The 11,740-nt window shown below is 37.8% G+C and overlaps 1 protein-coding gene across 4 annotated transcripts in view; it reads left to right on the top strand.

Moving 5' to 3' along the window:
• Window positions 1–3,304: 3,304 nt before the first annotated feature.
• MACC1 (MET transcriptional regulator MACC1) overlaps window positions 3,305–11,740 on the top strand; it is a 99,698-nt gene continuing 91,262 nt past the window's right edge. For all 4 annotated transcript variants that reach the window (XR_009735815.1, XM_061413668.1, XM_061413669.1 and 1 more), the window contains exon 1: window positions 3,305–3,894. The gene's annotated coding sequence lies outside the window, so the exon portion shown is untranslated. The remainder of the gene's footprint in view (window positions 3,895–11,740) is intronic.

The raw sequence follows: 11,740 nt of genomic DNA, 5'->3' as shown, positions 1-11,740 counted from the left end.
ATGGCTTGTGAGGACAAAGCAACAGCCACCGTTATGTTATTGAATAAGTTAGTTTTTTTCTGCTAAGCCCTAGAGACCAGTTTGCAGAATCATTACTGAGAGTTCTAGGTTCTACACTCCATGGCTGTGACAGACACATCCAAGACAGAACGTTGTTTGCACAGCTGCCTCTGTTCACCTCAAGACTGGATTCTCCTCTGTCTCTGCTGCTTTGTGTCTCCAGTTCCCAATTCCAGGTGCCAGATAACTGTGTCTGATTAGCCACTCTAAGTGCTTTCCCTAATCTACCAGGCTAGCTGGGACAGTGAGTCACTGGCATTTTGGCTTCCATGTTGTTGTCACCATTAAAGTATGGATGGAGTGTAGCAGGTTTTAAACTCACAGTTTAATACATCACTGTCTCTTTTAGCTTAAATAATCTTTTGGATAACTCCTTTTTTTGCTCTCAGCCTGTCAGTTTCTCCTCCTCCGTCTTCAGTTTTCTTTAAGATGGTCCCTAAGTGTATATAGTAAGACAGACATAACATTATGTTATGGGGAAAGAAGGGGATCTGAAGCCATGTCATATTGTCCGGGTCCTGGCTAGTCACCTGCTATAGAGGAGTTTGCTTTGACTCTAGTGCTTGACCAACAGGTCTTTCTGAAGTGTTGTGCAAGCATGACATCCATTATATGATCCTTACCATTTTTCTTGGGTCACAAAGCATAATATAGCCTCTTTGTCCTAACTCCCTAGTATCTGCATGTCCACTTGCTCACTTGGCACCTTCATGTTCCCACAATGAAGAATATGGTGTTATTCCCTGAACAGCTGTCCTAGCTGGGCAAAGAATACAATTGTGTCAGCTGTGTGATTGAACATGGAGGCCCTGCACCTGATAAATTTCACTTTTCACTACCTAGGGTGCATGTGTGTCCATGCTCAGTCGCTTCAGTTGTGTCCAACTCTCTGGAACCCCATGGGCTGTGGCATGCCCAGGCTGCTGTGTCCATGGGATTCTCCAGGCAAGAATATTGGAGTGGGTTGCCATGCCCTTCTCTGGGGGAATCGTCCCAACCCAGGGGTTGAAACTGTGTCTCCTGCATCTCCTGCATCACGGGCAATTCTTTATCTACTTTATCTACTGTTTCAACTGAAGCCCTCTTAGAGTTCCACTTACACTCTGGCTTTCTTCTTTCTACACCCTGGGCTAGAAAGGCCTGGCTTCCTATACTTTTATACTATCTGTCAGGAAATAACAGATATCCATATTCTACTTAATTTGTAGGTGCAACAAATCTTGTGGCTGCAAGTGATCACGATTTCAGGGTAGAAATGAAAACAACTTGGTTTAACATTAACAAAATATCAATTCAGCCAGACATTTGTGTAAATCAGTACAAGAAACATATAAGGGGTTAAGAATGGGGTAAAGGGGTCAGAAAAGACATTCTTAAGGAAGCAACTCTGAACTGTGTTGGGGATGAACTCCCTGCCCACTTTTAGATAGCTTGTATGCACACAGGCAGAATGAGGGGCTAGAAGTCCTTAAGATATATTAGAGGACAGTTGGGAAGACTCTCCTGACCAGCAGTCACCTTCACTAACCTGCCTTTGTGTCTGATGATGCACAGATATCTCACTGTGTGTCAGCGGAATCTAGAAGGTTCACTTCCTCCGCAGTGGCTGACAGCTAGACTACATAGCAGACTGTGTGAAGACTGGGAGAATTCTATAGAAGTAGACATGTAAGGAACTAACAACTACTGGAACAATTCCCTTCTTGGGTGGGAGAGATCAGTGATTAAGAATTATTTAAAGAAGTCTGAAGGGCAGAGTTTTCACTTCAGAGATTAGATTGTAGGGGAAGGGAACCACAAACACTGGAGCTGATCAAAATTGTAGATGGTGGCAGGGCCACGTCTCCAATCAAGATGCAATTATGGGAATGAGGGCCAGTCTTTGGGAAGCTGTTAACAAGCCAAGTGCACAGCATGGAGCAGAACTGGTGAAACAATTAATTCTGATCCAGTAAAGTGTTCATTTCAGGTACTGACAGGGGTTAAATTGATAGACTTAGTACCATACCATTCTGCAAATAGAGGGCGTGGAAGCTGCACCAGACTAGACCACAGGAGCATGCTGAGATCAGTATTCCTCCTAGGTATTTAAAGGCTTCTTTAAATGCAAATATTTCCTGGGAGAGATAAAGATAGTATTATCCAGATTGGAGTAAATATCTCAGTTATTTCATTCATTGGTTGTTTTATCAGAAATATTTACATGTAAATCATTGAGTTAGTGAGTGGGAATAAAATCAGATCTTACCTTCACATTGGAAGATAAGACCACATATATATACACACACCAATGAAATAAGGTATAAAGCCTGTTATGAGAGGGCTAGATAATATATGAAGTTTGTTAGGAGAGAGAAAATAATTCAGATTAGGACAGACTGGCAAGGGCTTCTTAGAAAAGAATGTTTTGTTTCACTGAGCTTTGAAAGAAAGGAAGGATCTGAACATTTAAAGTTGGGAAAATAGTATTTCAGAGAGAAGAAACAGCATGGAGAACAAAATCTGTAGGGTTTAGGGAAACAGAAAACTGTTTGTTTTGGAAATAATATAAATGACATAAGGGCAAGTTAGGTTCTGGTCAGGAGATTGGGAGATCTGTGGCAAAGGAAATAGAATGACTCAATTTGAATTGTGGAATGACCCAAGGGGAAACTTCAAAAGAGCTCTGAGTGGATCAAGTAGATTTGACCACATGAAACCCATTTCCTTAGTAGGGAGGCAGGGAGAGAGAAAGTGCAGAAAATGGAAAAAAAAAAAAATTATTTTGTCACCATTCTGCCATCTGCTTACTTTAGCTGAATCTTTCCATTAGGTTTTGGGTTCAGACCAGAACTTGTCTATAACCATTTTATGGTTTGTTTCTAATGAGAAAGGAAAGGCTAGAGACAGATGCTGTATGAATAAAAGGAGAAAATACATTTTTTAGGTTTTGTTTGTTTCTAACACTTTCCCAGTGTTGCAAAGACGTGAAACAATTATTGCACCTTTACTTTTACCCAAGTTTTAAAATTTCTATTTATCCTTCCAATTTTCTTATTTTTGAGTTTTGAGCAATCAGAGGTAATGTTGGAATGCACAGAAGGAAAACACAAAATCAGGGAATGGAAAGGAAAATGATAGAAAATATCAACAAGTTTCATCTTGTTCACATTTTAAAATCACATTTAAAGTAATCCAGGGCATTTACAAATTGAAGGGTAAAATGTTTCTATTATACCTTTTAGCACCTGTGAGTGACAATCACAATGCTGATGCAGGATTAACTAGAGGCTTTCAGGATTTACCTGGGAAGTTCTCATTCATCTGTTGCACAAGGTAATGAGGCATCTCTGCCCTGAATCACTGAAAGAGAATCTGGTGTGGCAGGTTGCACAGCTGAATGAGGATTTGTTTGCATAAAGTCTTTTTCGTTCCAACAGTGAGGGCACCTTCTTGTTGGCAAACATCAAACCTTTTTTTTGTTTCCTTTTATAGATATAATTTCGTATTTACAAATTGTTCTTAAATATACCCACCCAATACATACATGTTTACTTTTTGCTTTGCTTTTCCACCTTCCCAGAGCAAAGCTGCACCCTCTTCTCCCGGTTTCAGGTGAGAAATTTGAATTGTGGGTATTGTAGTTCTTCTCTCTGTTAGGGTTTCCGGTTGAGCAGCCTGGAGTCATACCACAAGGACTCCTAGTCCCAGGTGGCTCAGTAAGTAATAGTTCAGGCGCCACATACAGAGCAAGGCACGTTTGTAAGGAGTCCTTGGTTTTGGGTAGAAAGACTTCCATTCACTCTACCAAATAATGTTCCTGAACTGAAGAGACTGGGGTTCATTTCTGCAATTGTAAGTGCTGCTTTTAAAAATTAATTCTTTTCACTATTGATATATGGTACAAATAGGAAATTGTGTCATTTCCAGAACAATTGAATAAAGTAAATATTTCTTCCTTCCCAAGGCCTCCTTGGGAAAGAAAAAGAGAAGGTAATTGACACTCTGTGGGTTTGTGGGACATGGTTTAGAATAAATTTTAACACATAAAATAAATACCTGAGACATGGCATAGGATGAAATAACTTATGAAAAGAACAATAAGACATGCTACCTTCAAAGTCAGGTATAAACAACAACAACAATAGAACCCCACTTTGACTGACTTCAAACATGTGGATGGTTGAAATCCTTTGAAACTTTAAAATATTTCAAAAGGCAACAGCTGTGTTGAAAAGACTGTGGATGTTAAAGTCAGATAAAGTTAGATTCAGTGGCCCTACTTCTTAGATGTGTGAACTTTGGCACAATATTTCACCTTGTGGAGCCCCCATTTCCACACTTGTACGGTGGGTATAAAACCTGCTTCACTGGATTAATAGTATAAATGAGTGTTGTGCATTATGCTGAATAGATGCCTAGACAATAGCTACTGGAGGGTGGACTTTCTTCATAATGAAGTTTCAATTCAGCTTCAAAAACAGATTAAAGGGATAATTTATTGTAGGATTCCACTTATATGAGGTATTAAAGAGTAGTCAAATTCATGGAAACAGAAAGTAGAATTGTGGTTGCCAGGGGTTAGGGAGAGGGGGAAATAGGAAATATTTAGTAGGTAACGAGTTTCAGTTTTGCAATTTGAAAATGTTCTAAAGATTGATTGCACAATAATGTACATATACTTAACAGTGCCGTGCTCTACACTTACAAATGGTTAAGATGGTAAGTTTTACATCATGTGTTTTTACCACAATTTAAAAAAACCAGATCAAGGAGTGCGTAGTTAGAATACTGGTGCCTCTTATTTATGAAAGTATCTCTGACTTCTTAAAACATGTCTAAATCCATTTTCAGTGGGTCTGATTTTAGGGTTGATATTGGATCACCTGTGTTAATCTCTGGTTTTTACATAATAATAATTAGCAGAGAGGATAATGCAATTTTGCTGTATTCTTAAAGTCATCACTATTTTTGTGGAGATCCTTTTATATCCTCCATAACTTAATTATGTGATTAATTTATAATAGTGAGATTTCATCATTACTGTACAGAATATAGGAATTGTGAAGTCATAGTTTGGTTACAACTTACTTAAAAACTTTAGAAACAGCTTAAATGTTTTATTTATTTTGGTGTTCTCACCTTCCCTGGACCTAATTTATAAACAGATAATTTTATGTGTCTGTCTTAGAGATAATAAAGACTATTAAGACAGGATGGTGTTTAGCTAATACATTTTAAGACAGGATGGTGTTTAACAGATCCTGTCTTAAAATGTATTAGCTAATTTGGAGGACAAAAGGCAATTTGAAGTGAAATTGATTTTAGATTTAATAACATACAATGAAAGTATGTCATTGTTAAATTTTTGGAAAATCTCTTGAAAGACTACACCAATGCCTAGCTGTCTATTAAAGCTATGTGTCTTCTATGGTATTTGGTGATAACTGAAAAGGCAATGGCAACCCACTCCAGTACTCTTGCCTGAAAAATCCCATGGGTGGAGGAGCCTGGTAGGCTGCAGTCCATGGGGTCGCGAAGAGTCAGACACAACTGAACGACTTCACTTTCACTTTTCACTTTTATGCATTAGAGAAGGAAATGGCAACCCACTCCAGTGTTCTTGCCTGGAGAATCCCAGGGACGGGGGAGCCTGGTGGGCTGCCGTCTGTGGGGTCGCACAGAGTCAGACACGACTGAAGCGACTTAGCAGCAGCAGAAGGTGATAGTAACTGGTATTTGTGACAAGTGTGTAAAGTTTTGCATGGGATATATCATTTAAATGTAAACTCTCTCAGGAACTATGTCAGGAAATCCCGGGTAGGATTAAAGTGAAAACAAAGGAGAAGGAAAGCTGCAGAATCAGTTGATAAATATAGTATACTATCTAAAAGGGCATTACTTTTGCTGTTGAATGTCATTTATAGTCTACTCTCTCTAGGACATGCCATTTATTCACTTAACAATTACTTCTAACAGTCCTACAATGTCCTCCCACTGGGCTGGGCTTTGGGGTTAGAGTGACTGAGGCATAGCCCTTGAGGGGATCCTATTCTACTAGAGGAGGTATGTACTTATAAATAGCTAAAGGCAGAAAGTGCTAATTCATGACACTCAAGTCATTCCTGGCCTCACTGTTGGTTCATTCCTACTGTTTAGAGTATACGGTGCTCAGGATCATGAGATTAAAGAAGTTTCCATAAGTCTTTGCTTGAACTGTAATAATTAGAGGACAGAAAAAAATAAATTTGAAAACTTGAATGTGAGTGGGTCAAAAACAAAGTGGAATGACTTCCCTGAACATGGAAGAAATACATACCCAGAATCTCAGAGGAAGGGGAGTTCATAGTGTCTGGAATAAATAACAGGTGCTGGGAATGAAAATGGAAGAGGGGGATGGGAATTCAATAGCAAAACAACAATAATAATAATTTATAATAATAATAAATGATAACAGTCAAAATGCTTTTGAGTTTTTAAGCTTGGGCCTGAGAGAATAACAGTAATACTGAAGCAAAAGAGAGGGGAGCTAGTTCTTTGGGGGGAAATGTGCTTCAGGCAATTTGAAATCGGAGCTAAGCTGACCTTTCAGTGGAAAGGGAAACTGCATTGTTAATCATGTGGAATTGGAATTCTGGAGAGCCATCAGAACTGGCCAGAGAAATAGAGACAGCAAGCAAGCACCTCTTTCAGTAAGATGAAGCAGTTCTGTTCTTCCTCATGCCTCACTCATAGAGGCTTGCTGAAGAAAGAGAATCTCCAGGTATCTAGGGATGGAGAGGGGAAAGAAGACTAGATTGACTGCTTCCACAGCTTTATTTTGTCTCAGGGTTTCTCTCTTGATTACTATAGTCACTACTTGCTCAGTGATGACGCTTCTTTGTAAGAGCCTTCCTGGGAAAAAACAGAAACATCATCTCTAGCCAGGAGACTGACCACTGGGTTTACTTTCCAGGAATGGTAGAGGGGAGTTTTTGTCTTCTGTTTCCATTGGGAAGAGCACTTAATTTGGAAGTTTTCCTAAAAAATACAATACATAGTAGATTTCCATTTAAAGATAGACAGATATCATAAAGCCTTGCACACTCACCTTCCAGTCTAGCAAAAAAAAAAAAAAAATTTAGAAATTAAAAAAAATCAAGTGCTCTACCTGGTTCTGTTTCTCCCTTTGCTACTTCAGCAGTTACTGCTTTTCAGTCTTTGTAGATTTTCTCTCTGTTGTATGCTTTTATTCTTTTGTCTACCTTTATTTTTATATTTTACTATTTCTACTGCCATTGAACATATCCATAAATATTATATAAGCTTGTTTTAAAGTTGAAAGATTTTATAAAAACCCTAGTGTATACAGTGTTCAACTGCAACTTGCTCTGTTCTTTTAACCTCGTACTTTTGAGGATAATCCATATTGATTTTTGTAGTACAACTTATTAGTTTTCATAGCAGCATGGTATTTTGCTATCATAAGTAGAATTATAAATAATCTTATACATGCCAGTTGTATACAAATGTAAGATTTATTTTAGTGAATATTTCATAGATTTGCTGAACCATAGTCATGTATATCTTCAAATTTATGAGATACTGATGAATTGCCTTCTAAAATATTTATCCCATATTTTGTTCATACACAATGAAGGAGAATTCCTGTTTCTCCCTAATCTCAAGACACTTATTTATCTTAAATGCTCTACATAAATAATCTCTCCAGATGTAACTGAAAACCAGATACTTTTGGCATCTTGGAGACTCAGATATGTTTGTAGCATTGTAATCTCTAAAATATAGTGCAAAATTTGATCTTAAATCAACTTCCTTGTTTCTCAACCTATGGTGTGAGAGAGCAACTGAATTTTCTATTTAGTAGACATTGTTGTTGCTCAATCACTAAGTCATGCCCGACTCTGTTATTCCGTGCACAGTGGGCTTCCCTGGCCTTCACTATCTCCCACAATTTGCTCAAATTCATGTCCATTGAATCAGTGATGCTATCTAACCATCTTTTCCTCTGCCACCCCCTTCTCCTTGTGCCTTCAATCTTTACCAGCATCAGGGTCTTTTCCAGTGAGTCAGTTCTTTGAAACAGGTTGGCAAAGTATTGAAGTTTGAGCTTCAGCATCAGTCCTTCCAAAGAATATTCAGGGTTGAGTTCCTTTAGGATTGACTGGTTTGATCTCCTTGCTGTCCAAGGGACTCTCAAGAGTCTTCTCCAGCACCACAATTTGAAAGCATCAATTCTTTGGTGCTCAGCCTTTTTTATGGTCCAACTCTCACATCCGTATATGACTATTGGACCTTTGTTGGTCAAGTGATATATCTGCTTTTTAATATTCTGTCTAGGTTTGTCATAACTTTCCTTCCAAGGAGCAAGTCTTAATTTCATGGCTGCAGTCACTGTTCACAGTGATTTTCAAGCCCAAGAAAATTAAATCTGCCACTGTTTCCACTTTTCCCCCAACTATTTGCAACGAAGATGGGACCAGATGCCATCATCTTCATTTTTTGAATGTTGAGTTTTAAGCCAGCCTTTTCACTTTTGTATTAATAATAATAATGATACCATGTACCAAATACTGTCTTAAGTCCTTTAAGTGAAATATATGACTTAATTAATTTGAGGGTTAAGATAATGATGTTCTGCCATTTTAGAGATAAAGAAACTGATTCACAGAAATACCATGTCAATAGTAAGAGCTGGTGAAATTTGTATCTACTCAGACTATTCCAGCTAAGACAAGTGATAAAAGGTAGGTGGGAGCAGACTGGAAAAAGAGACATCAAAGTAGCATAGTCCTAAACTTCCAAAAGTTTAAAATCTAGCCACTATTTAATAAGATAAAAAGAGCATAATGAAGTGATGAGAAGTGTCAAATAAGTCTATATTTGTATGGAGAAAATTTAATTTTGCCTAGGAAACCTGGAAATGATTTTCATAAATGATCAAACTTTACTGAGCCTTGGAAATTAGAGAAAGGAAGTTAAAGAGGCAAAAACAAAGGGAGTAGCTACTTATAAAATATAAGGAAATAGAAAGTACAAAATATATTTGGTAAAATTAATTTATCCAGCCATTGACTCAACAAATAATTTCTGAACATCTGTTGTGTGTGAGGCACTGACCTAAACCGTGGGACACAGCAGTGAACAAAAAAGACCCCATCTCTCTCCATAGGTAAGTGTGGTTGGTGATGTAGTATTCGGGGAATTGGGGGCAAAAGATGAAGGAAATAAGATTGGAAAGATAGATTGCTTATAATTATGAAGCATTTTCAAATATCAGCCTAAGAATTATGCACTTTATTCTGAAGGCAGTGAGGAATCAGTGTGAGTCACTGTGGGGTGAGTGGCATTATTCAATTATTTATTCAGTAAACATTAATTCAGCGGGCTTCCCAGGTGGCTCTAGTGGTAAAACCCCGCCTGCCAATGCAGGAGACATAAAGGACAGGGTTCAATCCCTGGGTCAGGAAGATCCCCTGGAGGAGGGCATGGCAACCACTCCAGTATTTTTGCCTGAAGAATCCCATGGACAGAGGAGCCTGGCAGGTGACATAGCATCATACAGAGTTGGACATGACTGAAGCGACTGAGCACACAAACATTAATTCAACCTGAGCTTTACTTGGTCCTGGGGATACGAAGATTGAGGGAGTGATAAGCATGTGTATACAGTTGATAATGCTATGTAAGAAATAAGGTGGGAGTTGCAAAGCATAGGAAAGCCTAACAGAGGCTGGAGTGTGTGGTGAGAAGAGGGGGACCATGGTAGGAGATCCTAGAAAGTAGCCAGTTTTGACCTAATGAAAATTTATCAGAGTAAAACTTTAGGTGTGTTTCCCTTCCAATTTTTTAATATTCAAAAGAAAATAAATTTTATTAACTGACATATCATTTCATATATCAAACTTTTTAATTTTCTGAAACTTTCTCCTCAATACCTATACAGAAATATAATTCTCAATCCTCAAACTAGAGTGCTAGGAGAAACCTTTTTATCCTTTGCTATTTGAAAAATAGCAGGTTTTAAGCAAAGTAAACAATCTCTGCTTACTAAACCATTCTCTTTTTGGATGGTTTTAATAAACTGAAAATTCAATAAAAACATTACTTGTTTTTGAATATCAATAACTGAACATTGTTTTCTAGTTGTAAAGGTTAATTCCTCAGTATTTACATGTAGATTGCAAGCATACAGTATGGATGCATTTTTATGTTCTGCCTGTAATCCAGCCTATTTTTCTGTATTATCATGTGCAAAAAAAAAAGTATGTTATAGCTCACCTATTTATGGAAAAATATAGACTCATTTATTCAGTCCATGGTATTTCATTCAAGTTTCTAAATCTTATTTATAAATGACTTGGTCAGTTATTTGGAAAGGGCATTTCACTTGGGTATAGACACAACTGTGTCAGAATGTCAGGGCTGAAAAAAGATGTTGGAGACTTTGTGCCAAATAGAAAAACTTAAAAAAATTAAGCAATGAATAGAGGCCTTACTGTGTATGTAAATATATTTACAAAGATATTAAAGAAAAAATGTAAAGTAATTCTTGCCACAATAAGAAAATGCAAATAATATGTTAGCATATAGAATGTGAAGTAAGCTGAAACTCCAGGTTTCAGATTTCTCGTCTGCGAATTCTCTCCTCATAAGCACGACATGGCAGCTTTCAATTTTTTCCAACTCTTTCCAGTAAGAAATATTGTAAACATATGGAATGTCTAGTGCCTTTCCTTTTTTTACTTAATATATCTCAGTGATTGACCCATATCATTGCATATGAGAAAACCACATTATTTTTTTCCTGCAATGGCTGTGGATATGCCAAAGATTTTTATTGGTCTCATATTGTTGATTTTTATGTAATTTCTAGATTTTGGCTACAATTAACAGAGCAAGAGTGGTCAAGGAGGTTAAATTGGAAAATTTGGCCAAGATTCTAAGATAACTGTTTTCTGACTAAAATCCCAAGTTGGGAATATTTTCACAAGTATTGACTCCTCACCCACCTCCAGGTTATAAGGAAAAATAAAGGGAGGATAAAACACTGAGAGGATTTTATAAGAATGATTTTTGAAGAGCTAACCCAGTGTGGAGAGGTAGAAGTGAGGGATGGTCTTTTTTATCTCAAACATAGAGGAAGTGGCTTTGCTATATACTCCTGGAAAGTTTAATGTGTTTTCCTCTAGAAACGCAGAGCTAAGGGGGACATCACTAAGAGAAGAATTAGATGCATTGCTCAGTTCACAGGTGATACAGTTATAAGCTTCTGAGGATTCCCCAAAGCTCACTCATGTACATGTGCACACACTCACCCCCATACACAGTGTCAGTAATAAACACTGCAGAGCCAAAGCCAACTTTCAATCACACTAATAGAGTAAAAATGTTCTGTTTATTTCTCCTTTTTCTTCCTTATTCTCCAATTTTGGAGGCTTCAGTAACAGGAGCTTGCAAGTTGGGTGACAGAGGAAGTGAGGTAGAAAAAGAGAAGGTGTGCACAGCACTCCTTTTCCAGAAGCCTGTAGACTTGTAGGGCACGAGAGCAGGGAGATCGGTCTTACACCAAAATGTTGGTATGCTGATGGAAATATTGGATGGGGCATTCTAATTCGTGAATCAAAACTGTATTTTGCAACCTTAAATAACCACAGAATTTTCTTTAAATCTCAGAGTAACCAAAAGATACATGGGGCCA

The sequence above is a fragment of the Bos javanicus genome, chromosome 4 (genome assembly GCF_032452875.1).
Source record: "Bos javanicus breed banteng chromosome 4, ARS-OSU_banteng_1.0, whole genome shotgun sequence".
Taxonomy (NCBI): Eukaryota; Metazoa; Chordata; class Mammalia; order Artiodactyla; family Bovidae; genus Bos; species Bos javanicus.
Note: the sequence above shows the minus strand (reverse complement) of the source record. Positions and strands in the feature narration are given on the sequence as shown.